We start from the raw sequence: 7,618 nt of genomic DNA, 5'->3' as shown, positions 1-7,618 counted from the left end.
TAGTGCCAACTGGTAACTTTTTGTTTTGCTTTGCTTTCCCACTCAGATATATGGAAGAAGGGTTAAAGCTCAAGTTTGGCTTTTTCAACACATATTTAGTCCAGAGTCTTTCTACTAATATTCAATCAATCCAAATGGGTCACCATTAGTTTTGCTAAGCACTAAGAATATTGGTACTAATCGTGTTTGCCCACAGCAGAGTTTGACACTGAGGTGAAGCCGAACACATCCCTTGGATTCAGATGGCCTAAGTGTAACTGATGGTCTAGTTATATGAGGGTTTGGAATAAATGGCCATAATGGGCAGGCACACTTTGTTTATGTATCAGAGTTCAGTAAGGAAACAGGAAACACTCCTGGTCTTTTAAGCACAGGATGTTTAATACAGGAAATCAGTTACACAGGTAACGGGAGAAATGAGAAGCCAAATAGGGCATGGTAAAATGAGTGAATAATTAGAGCAGCGGAAAGCCACCACCACCCCTAGGGCTGAAGGGACAAAGTAGGGATGTGATGTTACTAGAACTTAAAAGCTGGGGAATCTGAGGGAGCTGGAATCACTGCAGAGGTTGGCTGATGTAAACTGTGTCTACAAAGGGAGGACTAATTCCATGTAGGAGATGCAGCTCCTGCCAGAAACTGCTGCCCAAGGGAAAAGGAAAACTTGAGAAATATCCTGTCTTCTCTCCTCCTCCCACCCTGTAGTATTTCACCAATGCCTTCCATTAGCTAAACATACCTGCAAGCCTGAAGCTATAATATAGGCAGCATTTAGGAAATACAAGTACTATAGGAGATATAATAGGTAGGAAATGGATCTTAGTGCAAACAGGCAAAACCAGAATTGTATTCAAAGAGAATTTGGAAACCGGCAGGAATCTGTCTTACAGGTTATGTCCTCAGGTACAATAAAGGGATTAACGCCTGAAATCCTACATGGGGAAGAGGGGCTTCAAAAGCACAATAAAAGGTGTGATTTACACCAAAAACTCCATGTGCTGTTGGGGAATGAGGTAGGCAAAGTAACGGGCCCCCAAAGATGTCCATGTCCTAATCCTTGGAATCTGTGGACGTGTCAAAAACTACCTTGCAGATGTGATGAAGAGTAAAGGCTTAAATTGGAAGGTTATCCTGGATTATCTGGGTGGCCCAATCAAAAACATGAGTCCTTGAAAGCAGAGAACCTTTCCTAACTCTGGGTGGAAGGAGGTGTGCTGTGGAAGAACAGTCTGAGATGCAAGTTTGCTGCCTTTAGAGAGAGGGGAAGGGGTCACAAGCCAAGGAATGCAGGTATGCTTGAGAGCTGGGAAATACAATGAAACAGATTCTCCCAGAGAACTTCCAGAAAAGAATGTGGCCCTGCCCACACGTTGATTTTATTCCCATGAGACCCAGGTCAGACTTCTAACCTACAAAAATGTTATATAATATGTTTATGTTGTTTTTTAGCCACTAAGTTTAGGGTATTTTATTACAGCAGCAACAGGAAACTAATGCAAGAAAAAAAATACCTGTGTTTGGTATCAGTATCAAAATTTAACTGAAAGAAAAGATAGGGAAAGGAGAATTATCCTGACCTCTGCATGGAAAGCAAGGTGGCTTTAGTGCATTGTAGTATCTGAAGAAAACACCAGCATAGTCATCACCACTGAGGGTGCTAGCAGTGTCCAAGGGAAGGTAGAAGGACCTGGTGAAAGTTGCTTGATTGTCATCACTGAAATTCAGTTTTGAAGGCAGTAAAGGCCTAAGCAGGAATCACCAACAGAATCCCAAGCAGTATGAAAGACTTAGTGGATGCCACGTGATGATGAACAGGACTCATTCAAGGACACGCACGAAATACACGGTAAAAAATTTGGGTGGCACTCTTCCACTCCTTTATTCCTAATCTCCCCCAAAGCCTTATAGATTTAGGGTTCCTAGAAAAATCCAAGTGGAAGTCCCACATAATAAACTGACTCAATTTTGTGTTCAAAACAAACATTTGAACAATTAAGAGGTATTTAGGGTGATAAATTAGTCACTAATAAAAATGGATAAAATGTAGTGATAGATTATTTTCCACATTCCTGTAGCTCAAGAATAAATCAGAGGGTTAATAATCTGTTTATGGCAGAATGTGGTTAACAATTGACACTTGTTTGTGACTTTTTCCTGCAGAACAAAATAAAAAATATTACTTAATTATTTAAAATAATCTTGCTAAAATATGTTTTGGAATCTAAATATTATATCTGACTCTCTAGGTAATTGTAAAATTCTGTAAGTTTGCATTCCTAAAGAATACATATAACATCCTCTAAAAAATAACCCCTGACCAAAACCTGATCTTCACTTTTCCCCTTTGTCTTCCCTTACACTGCAGGGTATTAGTGGTTGGCTAATAGAAGGGAAGGTGGATAAAAAGCACTTGAAGATTTTGGAATGCTGAGTGCCACTGGGACGGAGCTAAGTGTAAGAGCAATGTGGTCTCTTAGACCGAAGTGAAATATTTCTTAGACCAAAGTGTTTGGTAACCAAAGTTATTCTTGTTTGTAAGAGTAAAAAATAAGACAATTCTATCAATAGAGCAGCACTAGGTAAATCTATCATTGAGTGTGAAAATAAAGTATTTGTGCTTATCTTTAGAAAAGAGAATATAGGTAGAGGGACAGACATGAGGGAGACATTGTTTTCATTTTATTTTTTTCTCTATTAGGTTATTTTTATTACAAAGTCCATGTAAAAGCATATTGACCAGGGTTATCTTTATGGGGGACTATGAGCCATTTTTAAATTTCTTCTTTCTTTCACTCATTCAATCATAATTATTGAATACCTGCTCTATATATAATGCTCTTTGGACACTGAGAATATAGAAACAACTATTTTTTTAATCTACTGTATAATTTTTTTAAACAATAAGGATCACCGAAAATATAAGGTAAGTTCCTTTTCACAAAACCATGAATCCCATTTACCACTTCAGAAGCAAAGCTGTGTCAAGAGTTTGGGTATACACCATCTAGGCATTTCCTATGCATTCACATATATGATAAAGACATAGATCATAGATATGCATGCACATATACAAATAAATTACAAAGATACTACCTCATGAACTCATAGCTACATAGTTCTTTTAACATGCATTGAAAATGATTATAGGTGTTATTCTGCCACTTCCTTCTATTAAAATAATATACAAATTCCTTGGAGATCTTTTAATATCAGTATAAAAATTCTTTTTGGTTGTTGCACACTCTTCTGTTGTATACTTGGGTTATAACTATTTCACCATTTCTCTATTGGTATGCACTGAATTTTTTTAAATACTTCACAAAGACCAACAAAACTATGCATATAGATTTAAGGTGACATCATTTGGGTAAAATATATGTGCTTTTGAAATTTTTTTGTACCATTACTCTACCTGTCGTAAAACAGGACGAATTACCAACAGCAGAGAGCAAAACTGTCTATTTCCCAACACCCTTGTTAATCCTGTATATTACGCTTTCTTCAATACATGGGATTTTTAAAAACTAGGATTTTATTAATCATGAAATTGAGAATCTTATAATAATTATTTTGGGTAATTTATAGTTCTTATAGTCTGAGTTGCCTGTTCTTATTCTTTTCCGATTTTTTTTGTTCATCTCTCTTATTGATTTGAAGGTTTTCCTTATATAGTGTGCCTACTTCCATTGTTAAAGTGTCGCAAAAATTTGGCCTTGATTTCAATTGCTTTTTAACTTTGTTTATAGAAATTTTTTTTGCATTAGAAACTCTTAAGTTTTATTTTAAGTTTTAAGGTTTTCCTCTGTGACTCTTGAGTTAATGTCTTTGTTGTTAACGTCTTATGAAACTATTCTCCAACACTTTGCTATCATTTTAAGTTTTTTTATTGGAGAATTTATAGGTTTACAGATAAATCATGCAAAAAATGCAGACTTCATGTATACCTCTCCATTATCAACACTTTGCATTAGTGTGGTACCTTTGTTAAAACTGATGAAAAAATATTGTAATTTTACAATTAAATATAGTGCAGCTTATATCAGGGTTCACTATTTGTGTTGTACACTCCTATTTCTTTTTATTTTACAAGCATGTATATAATATAAAAAATCCCCTTTTAATCACATTCAAATATATAATTCAGTGGTGCTAATTACATTCACACTGTTGTGCTACCATCACTACCATCCATTACCAAAAATTTTCCATCAACTCAGACAGAAACTCTATACCAATTAAGCATAATTCCATATTCCTTACCCCCAACCCAGAATCTGGTGACCTGTATTCTAGTTTTTGACTATGCATTTTCTTATTTTAATTATTTCATGTCAGTAAGATAATACAATACGTGTCCTTTGGTGTCTGGTTTATTCCACTCAACATGATGTCTTCAAGGTTCATCCATGCTATAGCCTGTATCAGAACTTCATTCTTTTTTAGGGCTGAATAATATTCCCTTGAATGTATGTATCACATTTTGTTTAGTTGTTCATCTATTGATGAACACTTGGGTTGCTTCCATCTTTTAGCAATTATGAATAATGAGCATTAGTGTGCAAATATCTGTTCAAGTCCTTGCTTTCAATTCTTTTGGGTGTATACTTAAAAGTTGGATTTTCAGGCCATGTGGTGATTCTATACTTAACTTTCTGAGGAATTATCAAACTGTCTTCCACAGAAGTTGCAATGTTAACATCAACAATGAATGAGTGTTCCTATTTCTCCACAACCTCCCCAACACTTGTAATTTTCCATTAAAAAAAAAAAAATCCATTCTAGTGGATGTGAAATGGTACTCATTGTGGTTTTTATTTGCATTTCCCTGATGGCTATGATGTAGAACATCTGTTCATGTGCTCTTTAGCCATTTCTATATCTTCTTTGTTCAAATATCTATGAAGACATTTGCCCATTTTTAATTGGATTATGTGCCTTTTCATTGTTGAGTTGTAGAATTTCTTTGTATATTCTGGATATTAAACCCATATTAGATATGTAGTTTAAAAGTACTTAATCCCATGTTGTAGGTTGTCTTTTTACCATGATGAACTGTTTTGATGCTTAAAAGTTTGTAATTTTCATGAAGTCCCATTTATGCTTTTTTTTTTCTTTTGTTGCTCATGCTTTTGGTGTGAAGTCTAAGAAACCACTGCCTAACCAACATCCTGAAAATGCTTCCCTATACTTTCTTCTAGTGTCTTATTGTTTGGGTTTTTTATATTTAAGTCTTTGATCTATTCTAGTTGTTTCATTAGTGTTGTGAGACAGAGGTTCCCCTTCACTCTTTTGCTATGGATATACAGTTCTCCCAGCACTGTTTGTTGAAGAGACTATTCTTTCCCAATTGAGTTGTCTGCACCTCCTTGTCAAAAATCATTTGTCCATAAATGTGAAGGCTGATTTCTGAGCTCTCAGGTCAATTCCATTGGCCCATATGCCTGTCCTTGTATCAGTACCATGCTGTTTTGGCCACTATAGCTTTGTAATAAGCTTTAACATCAGGAAGTTCATTCTGCATTCTTCATTCTTCTTTTAAAAGACGCTTTTGGCTATTCAGGGCTCCTTAAACTTCCAAGTAAATTTTGTGATTGGCTTTTCCATTTCTGCAAAGAAGGTTATTGGAATTTGGATTGGGATTGCATTAAATCTACAAATTACTTTGGCTGGAATTGACATCTTGATAATATAATAGTCTTCTAATCCATGAGCACAGAATGCCCTTCCATTTATTTACATCTTCTTTGATTTCTTGTAGCAATGTTTTGTAGTTTTCCATAAATAAATCCTTTCCATCCTTGCTTAACTTTATACCTAGATATGGATTCTCTTAGTTGCAAGTGTAAATGGAATTTCTTTTCTTAATTTCCTCATCAGATTGTTCATACTATTGTATAAAAACAGTACTGATTTTTGCTTGTTGATCTTTTTATCCACAATTTGCTGAGATATTTTATTAGTTACAGTAGCTTTGTGGTGGATTTGTCCAGATTTTCTGTACATAGGATCAGGTCATCCACAAATAGGGAAAGTTCCATTTCTTCCTTTCCAATTTGGCTGCCTTTTATTTCTTTTTTCTAGCCTAATTGCTCTGGGTAGAACCTCCAGTGCATTGCTGAATAACAGTAGTGATAGTGGGCAACCTTATCTTGTTCCAGATCTCAGAAGGAAAGCTTTGATTCTTTCACTATTGAGTATTATGTCAGCAGTGAGTTTTTCATATATGCTTTTCATCATGTTGAGGAAGTTTCCCTCTCTTCCTTGTTTTCTAAGTGTTTTATCAAGAAGAGATGTTGAATTTTGTCAAATGCTTTTTCTGCATCAATTGAGATGATCATTCAATTATACTTTTTTTCTGTTAATGTGGTGTATTACCTTAATTCATTTTCTTTTGATGAACCAACCTTGCATAACTGGGATAAATCCCACTTGATGATTAATTCTCTTACTGTACTGTTGGATTCAGTTGCTAGTTGTTTTTTTTTTTTTTCAGAGCAACAGTTTTTTTTAATTCATCCTCCTCCTCCTCCTCCTCCTTCTTTTCTTCCTCCTCCTCTTCATCTTCCTCTTCCACCTTTTTCCGGGCAACTTTAGCAGGACCCTTCATGCCGTCAAACTTCCCTTTATACTTACAGTTGGGGACATCCTTCTTGTACTTCTCCTTCAGCTTCACCACCTTACTGTAAGGTTGCTTTTCATTGTCACTCAGGTTGTTCCACATCTCACCCAGCTTTTTGGCCACATCTCCAATAGAGATGCCAGGGTTTGTGAACTTGATCTTGGGGTGGAATTCTGAACAGAACAGGAAGAATCCAGACCGAGGCCATTTTGGACCATTAGGGTCCTTCTTCTTCTTGCCTCCCTTCGCTGGCCCATAATCCTTCATTTCCCAATTGTAGCGTACTTTGTCTACCTTTTGCCATTTCATCAAATTTAGATTTCAACTTCCCAGACATTGTCTTTCACCTCTCAGAACACTTCTTGGAAAATTCTGCAAAATTGACAGGGACCTCGGAATTTTTCTTCTTATGTTCTTCTCTGCACGTCTGCACAAAGAAGGCAGAAGCAGACATCTTGCCCTTTGTTCTTCAGGTCACCTTTAGCCATGGTGACTGTATTGTTTGTCGGTCTGGGCAGTGCCCAGTTGCTAGTATTTTGTCTAGTATTTATGCATCTGTATTATAAGAGATAATGTTCCGTAATTTTTTTTTCTTATGGTATGTTTATCTGGCTTTGGTATGAGGGCATGGTTGGCACTGTCAAATAAATTAGGTAGTGTTCCCTCCTCTTTATTTTCTGGAAAAGTTTGAGCAGACTTGGTGTTAATTCCTTTTAGAATGTTGGGTAGAGTTCACCTGTGAAACCAAGTGTTTCTGGGTTTTTCATTGTTAGCATATTTTTTTTTTTTTTGATTACTGACTCAATCTCTTTACTTGTAATTGGTTTCTGAGATCTTTTTTCTAGCGTCAGTGTAGGTTGTCTGAGGAAATTGTTCATTTCATCTAGGTTGTCTAATTTGTTTGCATACAACTGTTCATAGTATCCTCTTATGATCCTTTTTTTATTTTTATGTGGTTGATAGTAATGTCCCGCCTCTCATCACTGATTTTATTGAAGT

At 35.9% G+C, this 7,618-nt stretch overlaps 1 pseudogene; it reads right to left on the bottom strand.

The window, feature by feature from the left end:
* Positions 1-6,508: 6,508 nt before the first annotated feature.
* LOC119535826 lies at positions 6,509-7,107 on the bottom strand (annotated as a pseudogene).
* Between the last annotated feature and the right edge of the window lie 511 nt (positions 7,108-7,618).

Source organism: Choloepus didactylus, chromosome 1, assembly GCF_015220235.1.
Source record: "Choloepus didactylus isolate mChoDid1 chromosome 1, mChoDid1.pri, whole genome shotgun sequence".
Taxonomy (NCBI): Eukaryota; Metazoa; Chordata; class Mammalia; order Pilosa; family Megalonychidae; genus Choloepus; species Choloepus didactylus.
Note: the sequence above shows the minus strand (reverse complement) of the source record. Positions and strands in the feature narration are given on the sequence as shown.